The sequence below is a fragment of the Heteronotia binoei genome, chromosome 1 (genome assembly GCF_032191835.1).
Source record: "Heteronotia binoei isolate CCM8104 ecotype False Entrance Well chromosome 1, APGP_CSIRO_Hbin_v1, whole genome shotgun sequence".
Taxonomy (NCBI): Eukaryota; Metazoa; Chordata; class Lepidosauria; order Squamata; family Gekkonidae; genus Heteronotia; species Heteronotia binoei.
The window spans coordinates 181,968,473-181,988,389 of record NC_083223.1 but is presented as its reverse complement, the minus strand read 5'-3'; the positions used below and the strand labels follow the sequence as shown (position 1 = coordinate 181,988,389).

Below are 19,917 nucleotides of genomic sequence, written 5' to 3'. Positions count from 1 at the left end.
CCCCCCCCAAATCTCCAAGTATTCCCCAGCCTGGAGCTGGCAACTCTGCTTATTCAAAATATTGCTGCTGTTATCAGAATGTGTGTGTTTCTATCTAGTTCTCTCTATATATGAGAAAGGATATTGTACACATTTAATAGGATGCTGCACTGTCTACTGATTTTTTTTTAAGATGGGCAAGTAGCTCTTTTAAGATTAATCACTGGATTTTTAAAAGTTACTTATCTATGAACTTTTAGGAGTGCATAAATAGTACCTGGCCTAGTTGCAGTGGCATTGGGGGCTGGAGGGTGCTTCTAGATGAGAAGCATCATAGTATGACAGTTGTGTAGTTTTGTTTGCTTGTTGCTTGGGACTCACTTATTTCTTTAAGAAGCTATTTGTGTTTGATGGGAAAGCATTTCAGCATGCACATAAGCTCTTTCCTCAGCAAACGGGTCCACTGGAACTTAAACTGCTGTCAAATGCAGTTGAACACATACTACAGGAGTCTAGTTCTACGTCCTTCTTCACTTGCTTCCACCAGTGTATATGCCAATCAGTGACAGGCATCAGGAGTGCCATGAACGTAGTTAGCTTCCATTCCTGTATGTTTTCTTCTTCCAAGTCAAGCATGTCTACTTCCTAGAGTTGTCAACCTTCAGGTGACTCCTAAAGTTCTCCTGGCATTACAGCTGATCTCCAGATGACAGAGATTAACTCCCCTAGAGGAAAGGGGGATTCTGTGGCATCGTATCCTGGAAGAACTCCCTGCTCTCCTCAGACACTGTCCTCCCCAGGCACTACCCCTTTCACAAGCGACAGCTAGCAACCCATTACCTCTGTTTGCAGGGTTGTCCCCTCTCCCACCTTACATATGTACGGAACGTGTAATAAGCAGTTGCCTTTGAATCAGTAGCTTCATGAGTATTCCAGAAAGGATGAGACACAAGGACATAGTGTTCATGGTCTGGATAAATTCTGCCTTGACCTCATCATGACAATATTGTGCTTTCTTTAAGCCTTACCTTAGCATGTGAGCCAAGTTGGGTAGAACAACTGATAACCTTGGAATATTGTATCCTAATGCCTATTTCAGTGTTTTGTGGGTTTCCACTGATGAATCCATGTGTTCCATGTACTCCTACCCTTTCTAATGGTGGTAGGTCAATCATTTGTTCCAATTATCACTGGAAACAGACCATGCCACTTTCATGGCACTAGAAAGTGCTTTAACTGCCCCATGACAAAACACTGCTTGTCCCATGGTTGTTGACAAAACACTGCTTGTCACATGGTTGTTGAAATGGGCTTGTGAGAAGGCTGAGAGTATATTTGGTTTTCCAGGAGATCATATAGCAAAGCAGACATCTGTTATCTGAAGCCATGTTTTGTGTATTGTTTTAATCTGTTGTAAACTGCCTTAGAAACCAAGTGATCAAAAGATGGGGTATAAATCCTTAAAATAAACAGTGGTAGCTTGGTCAAAAGCTTGAGTTGGTTTTAACAGTGAATTTTAGGAAATGGCTGTCATGACATTTCAAGACATACATACCACTGATTGTCCCAGTTGAGTAAGGGGGGAAGCAGCTGCTGTGGATCTTCCAGTTAAGTCCAAAAGTGAACAAGAAGTTTTTGGTTCTTTACAAAGAACAGGATGCTGTCTTCGCCAAAGCAATCTCTTGCCCCACCCTTAATTTGCTTCTGGGTGCTTTAAGAAAGAGGCACAGACTGACTTCAAGTAAACTGTCCAGGCCGTTTCTGTATTGTTCCTTCTGATGCATAGAAGACACATTGCCGTACTTTCTGGCCTAGGACAGCACTCTGACTTGTCCACTATTTCTGCCATGTGTACACTATAGGTCGTCAGGATGACGAGCTATGCAAGCCTATGCAGAATTACTCTAGTTTAAGTCTATTAAAATCCATTGACTTAGACAAGTAATTTTGCATAGGATTGCATTGTTAGCAGAACAGCATCAGTTTAATGTTTGGGGATATTGTACTTCTAGAATCTGTTTTTGCCAAAAACTTTATAGCAGTCTCTGGAAATAATTCCAACTTCAATTATATTATGTAGGAAAAATAATTTTAAGTACCAATATGACTCTTGCAAATTGAGAAGTAAAACTAGGATCAGCACACGTAATAGTAGTAAGACACAGAATTTTTAGGGAGTATCCTAACTTTCACTTTACAGACATCTTAAGAATGCATATCCAGACCTGCTCCAGCATGGACAGCTGCTCTCTTGGGCAGAAGTTTTAGCAGCTGCTTTTCCTTTTCTGACAGAGCATTGAGATGATCCAGTTTCAGACTTCATGATGCAACAGCACTTGCAGCTGCACTTGTCTCAAAGAGTGCTTCCTCTTCAGTGAAACTGCAGTGTGCTCAGGAAGTTAACATATCTGAGGCTAAGATTGAACAGAAAGAGGGAAGTACATGGTAACTTCTTCCTGTGGCATTGAAGAAAGGGTAACCAGCTTCTTTGCTAAACAGATACCAGAATTATAAATGGGGACAGGGAAACCAATAGTACTTAGAAGTTTCCTACTAGATCAGATTTTTCAAAAGCAAATTTGCATTCCATATCAACTTCTTATTTGGCTGTAACATGAATACTCTGTTTTATCAAAAAACTTGTTTCTTACAAGAGCTGATTGTGCTAGTTAGTTTATCAGCCTGCAATACAACTATGTTGATCTTAAGAACAAGAAAGAAACAATTGTATAAAGCCTAGAATTCAGCAGCTGCAGGAATGCATCATATGCAGAAACAGCTAATTCAAAGCAGTTGCATCCCACCAACACGTAAATTTAGTGGCTATGATTGCATTATCGGTTGATTGATAGATTTTTATACCACCTCTTCAAAGTTCCACTTGAGGCAGCTCACAATAAAATACAAGCTATTAAACATAAGCAGCATAAAACGTGCCCATAAAACAGAGCTGACAACTAAAAAGCTGATAAGATAAACCCCGCAATTAATAAAAAAAATGTGTTTTCGTCTGGTGCCTGAAAGAAAGTAAAGTAAGGGGGGGCATTCCAAATTGAGATTCCACCACAGAAAATGTCCTGTTTCCAGCTGCCACCCACCTCACTTCTGAAGGCAGAGGCACAGAGAGCAGGACTTGACAAGCAGATATTAACTGGTGAGCTGGATAGTATGGGAGGAGACTGTCCTTCAGGCACCCTGGCCCCAAGCCATTTATTTAAGTAGATTTCTATTCCGCCCATTCCCCTTAGGGCTCAGGGCGGAGTACAACGTATGATAAAACAATAAAATACAATAAAAACATTTCAAAACAGACAACTCAACAGCACTCAGAGAAGTTTACCCTATCATCACATACAGTATGTAACAGAAGTGAGTACACCCCTCTCACATTTTGTAAATATTTAAGTATATATTTTCATGTGACAACACTGAAGAAATGACACTTGGCTACAATGTAAAGTAGTGAGTCTACAGCTTGTATAACAGTGTAAATGTGCTGTCCCCTCAAAATTACGCAACACACAGCCATTAATGTCTGAACTGCTGGTAACAAAAGTGAATACACCCCTAAATGATAATATCCAAATGGGGCCCAAAGTGTCAATATTTTGTGTGGCCATCATTATTTTCCAGCACTGCCTTAACCTCTGAGATAGCTGTGGCTAACCCAAGGCCATTCCAGCAGGTGCAAGTGGAGGAGTGGGGAATCAAACCCAGTTGTCCCAGATAGGAGTCTGCACACTTAACCACTACTCCAAACTGGCTTCTGCCAAGCCCCTTGAGGGGAATCCCCCTTTCTGGTCATGCAAGGAATCTACCCAACACAAACAGCACTATGTTCCCCAGCCAATACCTAAAAGCCAGCAGCTATTTGTGATGGTTATGCTGTTTTTAACAGTACAGTCCAGGTGTATAAGGTACATATATTTGCTATGAGCAAGGCAAAACTCTACGGCCTATCAGCCAATCAGAGCCCTGAGTAAAATTCCTTCCCAGCCCTGTTAACCAGTGACCCCGAGTCCTTGTCGGTATAGCAAAGGATGCATAACCAAACAGAAAATAAGCATGGGGTGAGAGGGTGGGTCTTCTCCTAAAGAGAGTTGCTGAATGTCTAGCGCATCCATAGCTTGTTTCTTTTCAACTTGAGTCATGGACCAGAGAGCCATCCCACTTACCCAGTGGTGGGCTGGCCCCTGGGGGCAGGCCATGAGAAGCTTCTTGAGAGGCAACTAGCTGACAGTTAATGCTCGGCCCAAATGCTGAAAGTTGTGTTTGTTCTCTCTGCATTGCCACAAATAAACTTCTTTTTTGGTAACTGAAGCAGTTTTTCAGTATAACAATATATCCAATCCATATATTTTGCATGTGGCTTAAAGAGCCAGTCTGAAAGTTCCCCTTTTGAAATGACCCCAGCTGAAATCTACAGCATTCAGAAATGAATGTGATTCAAAACAGTGCAATGTCTTCAACTGAAAGTACCCTAACTCCACCCTTTAAGCTCTTCTGTGAAGACAACTTTAAATTATTGGAGAAGAAGCTTTCCTCTGCTGAAATATGAAAAAACTTATTGAGCGTGATCATTTCCCTTCACATATACCCACAAATTGCCATATCCTTTGGCAAACTCACAAAGTAACAATGCAATCCTATTTGCAGTCCTATGCAGAGTTAATCTTGATAAGTCCATTGTTTTCACTGGAAGTAATTTTCAGTGCATAGGGGATTGCATTACAAAAGTGTTTGTAAAGTCAGGTAAGCTGACTGGTAAATGCAGTTACTGACGGCCATCCATGCCTAACTATTCAGATTTAGTGGGAAAAACCAGTGTGCTGTGAGTTTTTGTCCAAATATTCTCCCAGCAAGTTTGTGAATCCCACGGTGATTCAAAATCAAGTAGTGGGGAGAACAGTAATTGCTAACAGACCAATTTCAGAAAGCTCACATGATTGACCACTTTGCAGTAGTTTCACGTAGATATTAAATAAAATGAAAGTGTAGAACTTTATGATCAGGATGGGGAAAACTTGTCTTAGCAGTAGTATGTGCGAAAAGGATCTAGGGGTCTTAGTGGATCATACGCTGAATGTGATGCGGTGGCTAAAAAGGCAAATGCAATTTTGGGCTGCATCAACAGAAGTATAGTGTCCAGATCACATGAAGTGATGGTATTGCTTTACTCTGCTCTGGTTAGACCTCACCTGGAGTATTGTGTTCAGTTTTGGGCACCACATTTTAAGAAGGGTATAGACAAGCTGGAACGAGTCCAGAGGAAGGTGACGAAGATGGTGAGGGGCCTGGAGACCATGTCCTAAGAAGAAAGGTTGAAGGAGCTGGGCATGTTTAGCCTGGAGAGGAGGCGGCTGAGAGGTGATATGATCACCATCTTCAAATACTTGAAGGGCTGTCATCTAGAGGATGGTGTGGAATTGTTTTCTGTGGCCCCAGAAGGAAGGACCAGAACCAATGTGTTGAAATTAAATCAAAAGAGTTTCCGGCTCAATATTAGGAAGAACTTCGTGACCATTAGAGTGGTTCCTCAATGGAACAGGATTCCTCAGGAGGTGGTGGGCTCTCCTTCCTTGGAGGTTTTTAAACAGAGACTAGATGGCCAGCTGACAGCAATGAAGATCCTGTGAATTTAGGGGGAGTTATTTGTGAGTTTCCTGCATTGTGCAGGAGGTTGGACTAGATGACCCTGGAGGTCCCTTCCAACTATGATTCTAGGTAACAACTTTTATATATACCTTGTGGAGTCTTCCTGATACAAGCACAACCAAGACAGAGTTGCTTCTACCATCCCATTCTCTTGGGTGGCACAGGAAAGCTATCTTGATCATTTGAAGATCCTTAAGTTATTTCAAATGGTGATGGAGTCCCAAAACATTACCTTTCTGTTAGGACTAAACCTTGGATTTTTAGCAGGTTACATTTTACCTCTTCTGAAAACTACACAAGGAAATTGTTTTTTCATTTTAATCTCCCTCAGTGGTTCTGGAGTTCTAGAAATTAAGACAGTACAGGAAATGATCTTAGGTTTTTTGCATGCACATGCAAATGTTAAATAGTTTTGTAAAACAATGTTTTTCAGGTGTAGCATAACATTTGTAGTAGAAAAGGAAATGTAGAATTCTAAATTCAAGCTTCCTCTGTTCTAGTTTTAATTATGTTAGGCTTTTGCCAGTACAAAAAAATGAGTTTTCTAGCACCTTGAAGATAAGCCAATTTATCATAACAAGCCTTTGTGAGCTAAACCCGCCTCCCCCCCCCCCCCATGGTGTGCATGAAGAGAACCAAGGTTTCACTCCATGCATTTGGCAAATGGACTCAACTGATGTGACTTTATGCTATAATAAAGTGGCTTTTAAAGTGCAACAAGACACCATTTTGTGTATAAGCATTATCTAACTAGCATATTTCTAGGTAAAATATTTTATTGTCTGTGTTCTTTCTGTCAGGCAGCAAACTGAAGTAACCAAAATTGTTTTCCCTAACTACAGAAACTAGAAATTTACAAGTTGGTTTTGTTTTCTCATGTGTGCCGTATGGTTAGACTTGAAATATGTACACAAAGCTTCAGCATTTATCTGTATTAAAATGACATAATTATGTGTGGGTTTATTGTCCATATTAAACAGACTAGATAAATTCATGTGTAAAGCACTGTTAAATGTACAAGCTGCTCCTCACACTAATAATTTTTGCAGGAGCTTTTGTGGTATTAAGTTGAAGGGAGGAGAGAATTTTCCTCTTGTTCAACAGAGATCTTCATAGTAATTCAAAATTTTTGAATTCAGAGTGCATAGAACAGGAGTCCTCAACCTTTTTGAGCTTGAAGGCATCTTTGGAATTTTGACACAGCATGTTGGGTTTAGCAGCACAACGGCTACGACAGAAGGAGAAGCCAGACACAAAATGGCTCTCTTGGCTTACCTTTAGTCACACCAGGAAGATCTTTGAGCTGGGGTGGCAGCTGCTGCCAAAGTAATTTTTTAAAAAACTGCACAGCTAATCAAAAACATTGTAGCGTAAAAGTCCTACATGACCATACCCACTTTCTGAAAACACTTAGCAGTAACAAGGAATAGTGTCGGTGGGCACCCTGGCACCTACAAGTATCATGTTGGGGACTCCTGACATATAGCAAATATGTAGAATAAGAGGTCTGCATTCCAGTAAAGAAAACTCTGAAGCAGAGGATGAGAAAAGACTGGGCTGCCATTTTTGAATTGTAATGGTATGTCATGTTTTAAATGTCTGTGCTCTGTACTCATTTTGAAGGGTGTATCTGTTCTGTATAGAAAACAAAGTAATTTTAAAATTAAGTGACCAATAATGGTGTTCATCTGCAAAGACATATATGAATTCAAATTGTACTGACATGGAATGTCCCCTGTGTTGCAACTCCTGTTTCTCTGTGCCGAGTTCTGCTACTTGGTCATTTAAACAAGTGCAGTGGAAGTGAGGGTTTTTTCAGGTGATATCATTGCCCACACCCTTAAATCATTTGTGTGGACTAAAAATGTCTCTAAAGTAGAAATATTTCAATTGCTGTTGTACAGAACAGCTACCAGTCACTTATTTGGCAGTACTCTGCTTTGGATGGTTTGTTCAAACATTTTTGAAGGCTCTTTTTCTCTTTTATGTTTTTGTGGGATTTATTTATTTTTTTGGTCTTGTTTGAACACCATGGAGGATAAGTAAATGTGGATGAGCAAGCTGCTTCATACTGGAGATAGCAGGTAAATGTATACATTCAGTATATTGTGTCTGTAGCGGAACATTCAAATGACCACTCAGTGATGTTTTTGTAGAGATTGAAATGTAACGCAGTTCGTATAAATTTAGATAAGTGCTGAGAAGGAACTGTGTGTTACATTGTTGCTTCTTGAAAAATTGCTTGTCTTGATGAACTTCAGTTTGTTCCCCTTGTCCACTTCCTCAACACAAGAATTCTGCAGGATTCTTACAGGTTTGTTTGTGTTTGAGAGACAGAGAACATATTTGTCAGCCTTTATTCAAAGTTGGACAGACTGCTAAAATGTTATAGAGGTGACATGAAAACTTTAATTGTTGCTAAATCTGTTGCTAACATTAAGGCAGTTCTGAGTGCAAACGGTTTCAGAATCAATCTTAAAATGACTTCTCAGTTGAGCTCAGTGAATGTGGTTGCTTGGTGAGCCACTTGTGTGATTCAGTTTAAGATAAAATTGCAGATTCATCCTGAACTGTCCTATGTGTGGTTCACCAAAGTTGAAATCCATTAATGCTAACTTTTCAGCACCAAAATTAGGCTGAAATGCCATGGTAAATATGATGACTTGCCAACACAACTGCTAATACATTGTTCCATGGGGTGGAGCGGAGGAGTGGAGTACTGCATGTTATGGAAAGAAAATGTACTTGTGATATGGTTTTGTTTTGGTCTCTAGTCACACTAAGCCAAAGTAAACTCAGTTTGGAGTAAAAAAAAAATTAAGATTGTGGATTTAATGAAGAAGAGCTCTTTCCCTTACCATCTGTTTGAAGAATCCAGACAACTGTGGGCAGGTAGAATTTGTGTGTCTGTCCTGAAGGATATGTGTAAGAGTAGAATAAAGCGTTGTGTATTTGTCAAGTGATTAAAATGGTGGGAGGGAGTTAAACCAGGAAGGATATTAATTGGAGAAACCCATGCTATGTATTAAAAATCAGCCTTTGTGACAGCAACAGATAGCCCTATCCAGGATTCCCCATTGCATTGCTGATTACATGTTCTACAGAATTGTATTTTATTTACTGAGGCAGTCTTTTTAAAGCCACCTGTTGTATTAAGGCCAACTAAATCAAGCAGGAAAGTTGTTCCAGTTTATTGCTTGCTGGTCTCTCTGACTACTTGATAGATGTACTGTATTTTCTGAACCTGGATTGATGTATTAATGGTCTTATTTCCTTCCACTTCTTTCAACAGCAGTAAAGATTCTCTAACTTTAAAGCAAAAGGAAACAGGCATCTCAACATCATGACCGAGTATTTGCATACCCATTGTTTCTGGTGATACGAGGCAAGATAGCTCATAGGTTTCAGGTTTGGGGTTTCCTTGGTGGTCTCCCATCCAAATGCTAACCAGGGCTGATCCTGCTTAGCTTCTGACAATTTCAGGCTAGCCTGGGCCATCAAAGGACAATTACAAGAAGAAAGATCCTGCTTTGGGATGATGTCTGACAAGAGACAAGGCTGCCTTGTCATGTCGGTTAGCTGTTTCCCAGGATTTCCCCCCCCCATTTCCTCTTAAATCTTCTCTATGCCGGGGGGGGGGGGGGGTGTGGATATGCTCGTGCCTCGAGAAAAATCCTGACCTCAGGCAGACTTTTGTGTTCAGTCTGTTTCTCTTCTGTAGTTTCCCATGTGTTGGTTGTAAATGTCACAGAATTCTAAAGAAACTGTTTCTCTTCATGCTAGCAGACAAAATTGTTATCCTGCAGGACAGAGAGGGTAATATCTAGTGATGGCTGGCAGGAGTCTGGAGTCCTGTGTGCAGAAAGCAAGAGACATCATTTGTTTTTGTCTAATATATAATCTAAATCTTTTCTTGTAAGAGATAGCATGGACTCTGGGTGATGCCTGCTGTTTTTGGACTGTGCCTCCCAGCCCACCCTTACTCTGCCCAGCTTTACCACAGTGTGGGACAGGATGTGCCTGTTATTGCCACAGTGAGGGCTTGGTAGGTGCTCCCTTCCTGGGGGGCAGCAGCAAGGCCTAGGTGGTCTGTGGGTAGAGACTTTTTCTAGGACCTTTTCTCTCCCCTTCCCTTCCCATCCATTTCAATCATCTGTGATGTCCACTTGCTGCTGTAGGAGAAACTTGGCTACCTACTATTTTTAGAGGGTATGTCTCTAGTATGGTCAGAGGCTCAAACAGCAGTTTTAAGTGCTTAAGAAATTAATGTAATAAATACACTTTTTTGTGTGTGTATATGCTGTTTATTTGTTTAATTGTTTAGTTGGGATTACGATTTAACCTGAGTTAATGATCCTTACACATTTGTATCCGTTAATCAATTCTCTTTCTTATCAGGACAAGTCATGCTCTTCAAGGATGATTGTAACTTATTAACCAGAAGTAGCATTTGAGGAGAACGAAAGAAACCAAACGTATTTAGCATAATAGAGAAGTGAAAAGTCCCTCAAATATGCAGTTGCTTATTTTTTCTGTGATCATAAAATAGGTCAAAAGTGTAGTGATGACAGCTTTGCAGTGGGTGTGGTCCAGACGTCTTTGGCTTTCAGTAACTTTTGCTGGCAATAATATGTGTAAACATAATGTAAACTGTTGGATTGTATGGTGGAACAGCCTGCAGGCCCTGTTCCATCCTGCCCTCCAAGGTTTCCCCAAGAGGTTTTTCTTTCTCAGGTAACCACTGCCGCGATCTGACCATTGTAAGGAATTGCCCACTGGGAGGGTCAGGTCTCCCACCTTCCCTTCCAAGAGTTGAGGCATTGTCTCTGTGTCTCATGTTGTCCTGCACCTGGTCACCACAGGGACCGTTTACTGCCTTGCACACCCCCAGAGGAATAGCCACTTGCCAACTGCCAGCTGGCACTCCTTTTAAAATACTGTGTCCATGATGGTGGAGGTCTGTGTGGTACACAGAACCACAACCAGCATCAAAAGTTATAAAGTATTTATTGAAAAGAAAATGTTCACAAGCACACTTTTAGCACAGCACCAGAATGAACAAGGGGTTCTGAAGAAATGGGTAAAATGCAATTCTTCTGTCCCTATCAGGTCTGTCCCTATCAGGAGTTAAACTATAGGACAGGCTCCTTAGCTTAGGCAGTTACAGAGCTCTACAGAGTAATCACTACCTTGAAGTTTGCTCTAGCTCTTCAGGCCAGCACATGGTTAATGGCTGCCTCCTCCACACCTCAGTTAAGAGTTCTGTTTGCTGTGACCAGGTCAGGCTGGGTCAGAGAAGCTTTTCCCTAGAGATCCATCAGTCTCGGTTCCCTGTTCTAAGGGGGTGGGATGGGGGAGCTTGATCATCCCATTATCTAGACCTATTAGCATTTGTATGAAGGTGGGCTGAGATAGGTCTGGAAAGAAATTGAACTGATTTTTTCCCATCCTGTCTAATCTCTGCCCAGAGAGAAAAATAACTTTTAAAATTCAGAGTGAAGTTTTTGCATATTTCAAATCTCCAAAGAAAAAATGCATCTTTTCACAGACCGGAAAAAAGGTTACTGCTACCATTCACATCTTCCATGCACATACCAGCATGAGAGCTGGAGACAGGAAACACAAGCTGAAAAACTGGAAGTAGAAGAAGAGTTGGATTTATACCCCATCCTTCACTTGGAGTCTCAGAGCGGCTTACAATCTCCTTCCCTTCCTCTCCCCACAACAGACACCCTGTGAAGTAGGTGGGATGAGAGAGCTCTGAGAGAACTGCTCTTGAGAGAACATCTCTTTCAGGAACTGTGACTGACCCTAGGTCACCCAGCTGGCTTCATGTGAGGAGTGGGGAATCAAACCCAGTTCTCCATATTAGAGTCAGGTGTAATGAAGAAATAATGTATAATTAAGAAAATAAAAAATGACAAACCATGATTTCTGGTAATCATAGTTTGGTTTACTACCATGGGCATGAACAAAGCAAATAATGTTGCCCCCCTGCCCCCCACCAGAATCTTCAGATGCAATTCTAAACTGCTTGGCCTTGTTCCTCATCTTTATATTTGCATCGCTTAATGAATGTTTGAGAAAAGATGGGCTTTTAAAAAAAGGCAGATGAAACATCTGTGCTGTCACTTATTAGTTGTTTATTTTCTTTCACTTAAACACAGCTACGGGATAGAGCAGGGGTATCAAACATGCCGCCTGGGGGCCAAATTAGGCCTGTAGAGGGTTCCTATCAGGCCCTTGAGCAACTAGCTGTCATCTGCTTCCTTCTTCCTCTCTCTTGCTTCCTTCTCATAACAGCTTGTTTTGCAAGGGTTGCTCAATCACACAGGAGCTACAGAGCAAAACCTCTGTTTTTGCTTTTGGCTGAGGCTCCTCCCTTGGGGGGGAAGGGTGGGGAGGGAGAGCTTGCTTTGCCAGGCTCTCTCACAATCGCACAGTACTGAACCAAGCCTCTTTTCCTTCTGTTGGCTGACATTCCTCCCCCTCCTGGTTCCCTGGGGAAGGAAGGAAAGAGCCAGAGTTTCCTTTGCCCAGCACCCTGGGTCCCATGGGAGAAATACAAAGAAAGCACCTCAAGACCACAACAAGTGTTAATGTTTTAATCATGTGTTAAGTTTTTTTAAAAAAAATCTTTGTGTTTGTCTGTGTCCTTTATAAAGTTTATATCTTTGCTACTTAAACTTAAGTAGGGACCCATATGGCCTGACCCAACATGGCCTGGCCTGACATCTAATTTATTTTAGATCCTGCCCTCATAACAAATGAGTTCAACACACCTGCCCGGTTCAGAATGCGGCTATGGTTGGTCTGGGTTAAAACAATTTTATTTGGTAACATATGGTAACAAATTATATTTCTTGCATCATTAATAACTTCTTTTATCTATCCCATATATTACTTTCTACCCACCCCTCATCCCGTTACTTGATCCCCGCCGGTGTTATTTACTTAAAGTACTAATATTTAAAGGTACACTTAACTAATAAAAACAAAAATTAATATTCTTCTTAATTTTTGAAGTTTTTATTTCTTCCAAAATGGCGGTCGCGACTTTCTGCTTCCCTTTTAAAAAATTTTCCTTCAAAGGGCTTCTAAAATAATTATTAGCGATAATGTCCAATAGTATTTACCTTATAATTGTCACCTCTGTCAGCTTCACCAATTTTTAATGTCCAGAACACTTTAAAACTTTGTTTAAATTTTGACCTCCTAGCAATGGCCGCCGATGTTTTTCTATGATATTATAGTCCTAGAGTAGGCTAGCTGCTTCAATTATTTCCCTTTTCCATCTGATACTTCCTGCTTTTCTTGCCACCAAATCCTGTTTTCACTGGTAAAAAGATCTCGCGATGTTTGACGTATTTCCTGTGTTGACTGTGAGAGCTGCAAATCTGTGATGATGGGGCTTTTTCACCAAAACTGCGAGTAGACAAAACAATAAATTCCTTTCCACTTTTTAGCACTGTCCTTTAAATTTACAAAATTCAAATTTCGCCCCTTCTCCCCTTCTTCTTCCAAGCTTTCTGAATCTCTATTTCCCACCTTCTGATTTTATTTTGTTTAACTTTAAATAGTCCCGGAATGAAGATAGTCATCACTACCTTTTTCTACAGTTATCCAGTTCCAACACCGGTCTTGTATAGCTTCAGATGTTTAGCAGTCTCAAAGAAGGTTAGGATCCTGTCGAGCTTATGTCAAATAAATGACTCTGGAAACTTCTGCAGATGATGAATATGCAACTCATCTCCGGAGACCCCTCAAAGGAGCCCCCCCCCCCCGGACTCCCTTTTAGCCAAGGTAAATCTCCTCAGAGTTTCCTGTGCATATCTTGGACTGATCTCTGACTGAGAAAAGTAGGCAGTAGGCTTTAATTTGCCCTCCACTACCCTGAACAGAAGCCCCAGCCTGCTCCCCTTCTGAGAAGCAATTCAGCTCGGCATTTTCCAACCCTGGAAGTTCGGCTATGGTTGGTCTGGATGAGGGAGTGTTTTGGGAAATTGCCCATGAGAACTGCCAGAGTAGCTTCATTACCTTTTTAATATGGAACAAAAAATTGAGAATGACATTAAACATCGTGTACTGGATATTTTGGGGGAAAATATAAGATACTTAAACTTGAGACAAACTTGAGAAGTTGTAGATTATAAAATACAAGTGGGAATCCATTATAGCTGCTGAGGTATTCTTCCTCTTAGCTGTGGCTCCTTTCATCCATTGCTGCTGCTTCCAGAGAGTGTGCCACAGCTCCTGCCCCCATCACCTCCACTGAAAGCAAACCTGCCACAGATTCAGCTCCCTCTGGCCCCAGCAAGCCTGGCACAGCTCCCTGTATCCATTACCAGGGCTGCCGCATCTCCTTCCCTTGTCACTTCTCTCTCCACCCAATGAACCTACAACAGCATTTGACCTCTGCTGCTGGGCCCACCACCTCTCCCCTCTGTTGCCAAACTGCCAGCAAGGGCAGCACAGCTTCATCTCCCACCATCAAGCCCATTGTCTCTTGCCCCACTGACACTGAAGATTGAGAGTTCTGTGGTTCCTGATCTCCAAGGCTTTCCCCCACACCCTTGACACTGGCATTGGATACTGAGAGCCACGTGGCTCCCAATCTCCAATGCTTCTCCCCAAACACACTGACAACAATGACAGAGAGCCACACAGCTCCCAATCACCAAGTTTTTCTCCTCCCCAGCATGCCGACATCAGAGGCTGAAAGCCACATGGCTTCTGATCTCCAAGTCCTTCTGCCTCCAACATACTGACACTGGAGACCAATAGCCATGTGGATCCCAGTCTTCAAGCCTTCACCCCCTCCCCACTATGCCTGCAGATCCTGACCTCCACTTCTTGCCCCCCACCCCGGTCGAAACTAGCAGTAGAGGCCAAGAGCTTTCTCCCCACCTTGCACCACAGCTAAGAAGTGTTTTACAATGCTAGCTCTTGACCTCCATGGCATCCTGAGGTGCGTGTGTTTTCTGTACATGCACAGAAAACACTTTATTATTTGGGGGGATTAACCCCACCCATGTTTTTTTTTAAAATATTTCCGATTTTTCTGTTCACCTGGGGAGTTCCCCAAGTGTGCAGAAAGATCTGGTTAGGCTCCTTGTGGCCCTAATCTGTGGATTTAGCTATCCACAGATGGGGGCCATGGGTGGCTAATAGTATATAGATAATGTTGATTTTCCCCAAATCATACCAGAAATAAAACCATATGTAGTGTGTAGTTCTCTTACATAATAAATAAGCTACAGATCAGGGAAATGTACTTGCATGCTTTCAATTTTAGATTTTTGCCATAATCTTTGGACACTCCATTAGGCAAGAGAGGTTTGTTCCAATTTAAATCCAGGTTGTGGCACAATAAAGTAACAAATGAAAAAAACAATTATAAATGGAGCATCATGTCTTGAAGTCTCAGGTATCTGTAAATGTAGCAATGTAGTGTTGCATAAAAATGTCATGGAAGGTTGGGAGAATGGAAAAGGTAAAGGTACTCCATTCACTTCAGTTAAAAAAATGGGTTCGATCTCTTAGGCTTTTTGTATAACAACTGAGTTTTATTTAAAATATTGATTTTTATTTATTCTATGGTGATATTTACTTTGGTAAAAGTCTTTGCACAGTATGTTGGCCTGCTGATTTGAAGGGGTCAGCAACCAAAATTTAATTTGATATAGTCTGACTCATCAGATATTCCACTGTGGTGAATAAAGCTTTCTGCATGTGTCCAATTGGAAAAAGTCCTTGCTTAAGAAAAAGGATTGCAACACACCACTGGAACTGTATTGTCATTCTTCAGAAAGATAACATTGCAAATCAAAACAACTGCTGAATGATAAATAGTATCTGTAGGTAATAATCAGTTGTTTGTAACAGGCAGTGTTTGAGGAGAACCTGAGCAAAGGCCTCTGCAAATTTAAACAGCTATCAAAAATTGTAAGTGTTAATACATCATTTATTTGTGTACTTTTTTGCAATGGTGAAATGCAGAGGTGGCAGCATTTCATATTTGTCACATGGATAGTTGGTCTTTACAAATTCTGTCAGCACATTTAAATTTAAGTAGAGATTAGTTTGTGAGTTGTACCAGTGCACCCCCCTTTCCCAATCTGCTGATGCTGCCCTTGGAATCAAGATCTGCCCAGGACAGTGACACATGTAGCATGTTTTCAGCAATCATTTCAAAGTGAAGAGGGCACAGCACATAAGCTTGATATTTTTGGTGCAACTTGTGTTTGTCATTGGAACAGATTCCATGCTGAATCTAGTCTTCGTACATTGATATGTGACTACAGACTAGTACTAAATTCTCTTTAGTGCTGAAAAAGGCTATAGTGAAGATCACGCTACCTTTCTGGCAATGAGGCGGAGAGGGACTTGAACAACTGCTTCTTGTTTTGAACCTTTTGTAACAAATGAAGCTATTATGTTTACAATCCTTAGAACACTTTTAGCCCAAGGACTGACTTCTGAATAGACCTGTTTAGGATTTGTGTCTTCCATATTTCCAAACCCAGGGCCCACTGATAGGGTTGCCATCTCCAGGAGGAGAAATACCAACCTGGAGATTTCAGCGTGGAGCCTGAGGAGAGCAGTGGTTGGGGAGGCAAAAGACTTCAGTATGGTATAATGCCATAGAGTAACTTCCAAAGTGGCCATTTTCTCCATGTGAACTGTCTCTTGGAGATCACTTGTAATAGCAGGAGATCTCCAGCCACCATCTGCAGGTTGGCAACCCGGTGCTGAAAGCCTCCGGTGGAGTCATATGACATCAGTTACATGACAAAAAGAATGGACACTGAATTTTTTATTGATTTGATTTGATTTCTGCCCCACCCTCCCCTGCACAGCAAGTCTCAGAGTGGGTTACAACAATGCGTATAAAATAATAATATTAGGCACAATTAATATACATATGATCATTAAAACCTACATAAAATCAGTTAATCCTAAACCATTAGATGGCAATCCATAGCACGATAAGAGCTACTCCCGAAGCTCTACATCTGTATGCCCATGATAGTAAAAATACTAAGCAAGTCGGTAGCCAAGAGAAACCAAGAAAGGATAGGACAAGGGAAGCCAATACAGATGATGTTCTGTTGCCTCAACCATAGGCCTTTTGGGTGATGTCATCGCACCAAGGATGGCGTGCACTGATGGGGCTCTTTGGGGGTGGGGATCCCCCTGGTGGCCTGCTCCCTGCTGGCCGCTTGGGACCTTGCAGGGTGGGGGGGTCCCCTGCCCCCAGTGGGAGCTTGGCAGCCGTACATAGGCCTGGTGGAATATCTCCATTTTACAGACCCAGCAGAACTGCATTTTGCCCTTCAGGCCTCAGACCTCAGCTGGGAGAGTGTTCCTAACCACAGTAAAGGCCAGGTCTGTTAGCAGCCACCTAAGAGAACTGGGGACAGGAAGTACAAGCTGAGCAACTGGAAGTAGAAGAGGAGATTGGATTTATACCCTGCCCTTCACTCAGAGTCTCAGAGCAGTTTACAATCTCTTTTCCCTTCCTCCCCCCACAAAAGACACCCTGTGAGGTAGGTGGGGCTAAGAAGGTTCTTTTGAGAACTGCACCTTATGATGACTCTGACCCTTCATTTGAATAGGTTTCGGCTCATAGCCCCCGGATCTCGCCGAAGAAGGCTGCAATGGAAAACAGGATGAATTTTACTAAACAGTTTTGGTAATATTTGTAAGCGAGTTTCCTGGAGGTTTGTGGTAATGGCAGGTTTTTTGTAGACAGGAATACAGTCTCTCCCACTTTAAAGTCCCATTCTGGGGTGTGCTTTTTGTCATAATGTGTCTTATAGTCCCGTTTGGCAGCACCCAGGTTTTCTTGGATTACAGTCCACACCTTTCCCAGCATTTCCCACCACTGCTGACACGAGGAGAGGGTTTTGGTTCCATTGTCCTCAGGGAGCAGGGGGAATGGTTTCCCTTCGTAGCCATTCACAATTTTAAACGGGGAGGCTTTGGTTGAACTATGGAGGCTATTGTATCCATATTCTGCAAACGGCAGTAGTTCCACCCAATTGGTCTGTTGATAGTTCACATAGCACCGTAAATACTGTTCTAGAAGCGCGTTTACGCGTTCCGTCTGCCCGTCTGTCTGAGGGTGATAGGTGGAACTCAACCCCTGTTCCATGCTTGTCAGTTTGCAAAACTCCCGCCAGAAGTTGGCAACGAACTGCGGGCCACAGTCACTAATGAGTGGACTCTAACAATGTGTTGGAAGAATAGGTACGCCAGCTTCTTTGCTGTGGGCAGCTTTTTGCACGGAATGAAATACACTTGCTTTGAAAAGGTGTCCGCTACTACTAGTATTATGGTTCTGCCCTGAGAAGCTGGCAGTTCCACTATAAAGTCCCATAGACACTACAGACCATGGCCACTCGGCAGTCTGAGTGAGTTGAAGGAGCCCAGGGGGTTTCCCACCTCGCTTTTTTGCCATTATACATACTGGGCAAGAAGTTACAAATTCTGAAATATCTTTCTTCATTTGAGGCCACCAGAATTGTCTATTAACCAAATGCAACATCTTTACATAACCAAAATGGCCCGACAGTTTATTACAATGACAGTGTTGCAATACCTCCTGCCTCAATACTTTTGGTACATATAGCTTTCCATCATGATACCAAAAGCCCCCGGTCCCTTTAGTTAATCCTTCTGGCCTCCCTTCGCCGACTTGTTCTGCTTCTTCTATTAGTCTATTACCCACCCACCCCCCACAGCTCTGGCATTTCTTTTTTCTTCCCTGACCGGGTAGTCAAGGCTCCAGCCACCGCACTGGGGGGAATGATGGAATCCACCACTTCTTCCCTCTGACTCTCATGCTGGGCAACCTGGATAGAGCATTGGCTAGAAAATTCTTTGCTCTGGGAATGTGCTTCAGAGTGAAGTCGAACTTTGCAAAGAATCCCACCCACCGAATCTGCTTTTCAGTTAATTTTCTCCGACCAGTCAGCGCTTCTAGGTTCTTATGATCGGTCCAGATCTCAAATGGCACCCTCACCCCCTCTAGCCAGGATCGCCATGTTTTCAATGCAAAAGTCACTGCAAATGCCTCCTTGTCCCACACTGACCAGTTGCGCTGCTCTTGTGAAATTTTTTTAGTGATGTAAGCGCATGGTCGTAGTCTCCCCTCCGAGTCTCTCTGCATTAATATGGCTTCTATGGCCACATTGGAGGCGTCGCATTGGACCACGAACTGCTTAAGTTCATCAGAATGGCTTAACACTGATTCGCTCGTAAACAGCCATTTAAGTTTCTCGAAAGCTTTTTGGCAGACGCGAGTCCATGCCAACTTCGCTCCCGGCTTTTTCGCCTCCAGCCCCTTCCCCTTTGTCTTAAGTAAGTCTGTTAGGGGCAACATCACCAGGGCGAACCCCTGAATGAAGGTTCTGTAAAAATTTGCGAACCCGAGGAAGGATTGTAGCTGTCTACGTGTCCTCGGGGGTGCCCAATCTAATGCTGCCTGGATTTTGGCAGGGTCCATGGCGAGCCCCTTCCCGGAAATTCTGAACCCTAGGTAGTCAAGTTCGGTTTGATGGAACTCACACTTGGATAGTTTCGCAAATAACTTGTGCTCATACAAGGTGGCGAGCACCTTCCTCACTAACAGAACATGGGAAGCCAGATCTTTGGAATAGATAATGATGTCATCCAGGTACACCACCACCCCCACCTTGTACAAGTATTCTCTCAAAACCTCATTGATAAAGTTCATGAACACCCCGGGACTCCTTGTAATCCAAAAGGCATCTCCAGATACTCGAACTGCCCCATTGGAGTGTTGAAAGCTGTCTTCCACTCGTCCCCCTCTTTGATCCGCAGTCCAAAGTACACGTCCCTCAGGTCCAGCTTTGTGAAAACGGATCCCTCGGACACCGTACTCAGTAAATCTTTAATCAAGGGGATGGGATATGCATTGGATGTCGAGATCCCATTTATCCCGCGAAAATCAGTACAAAGCCTAAGGCTCCCATCCTTTTTTTTCTGGAAAAGCACCGGTGCAGAGTGCGGGGCAGTGGCCGGCCGGATAAAGCCTCTTTTGAAGTTTTTGTCTATGAACTTCTGTAGTTCGCCTTTCTCAGCCCACCCCATGGAATATAGCTTGGCTTTAGGTAGTTCCTGGCCGGGGATTAGTTCGATCACGCAATCTGTGCTTTGGTGCGGGGAAAGAAGGACGGGAGCCTTAGGCTTTGTACTGATTTTCATGGGATAAGTAACATTTCTACTATCTAAATTCTAAGGTCTGACTCCAGCAAT

The 19,917-nt window shown here is 42.5% G+C and overlaps 1 protein-coding gene across 2 annotated transcripts in view; it reads left to right on the top strand.

Annotated features, from left to right (window-relative positions):
• KCNK5 (potassium two pore domain channel subfamily K member 5) overlaps window positions 1-19,917 on the top strand; it is a 59,012-nt gene that overhangs the window by 14,457 nt on the left and 24,638 nt on the right. The window lies entirely within an intron of this gene.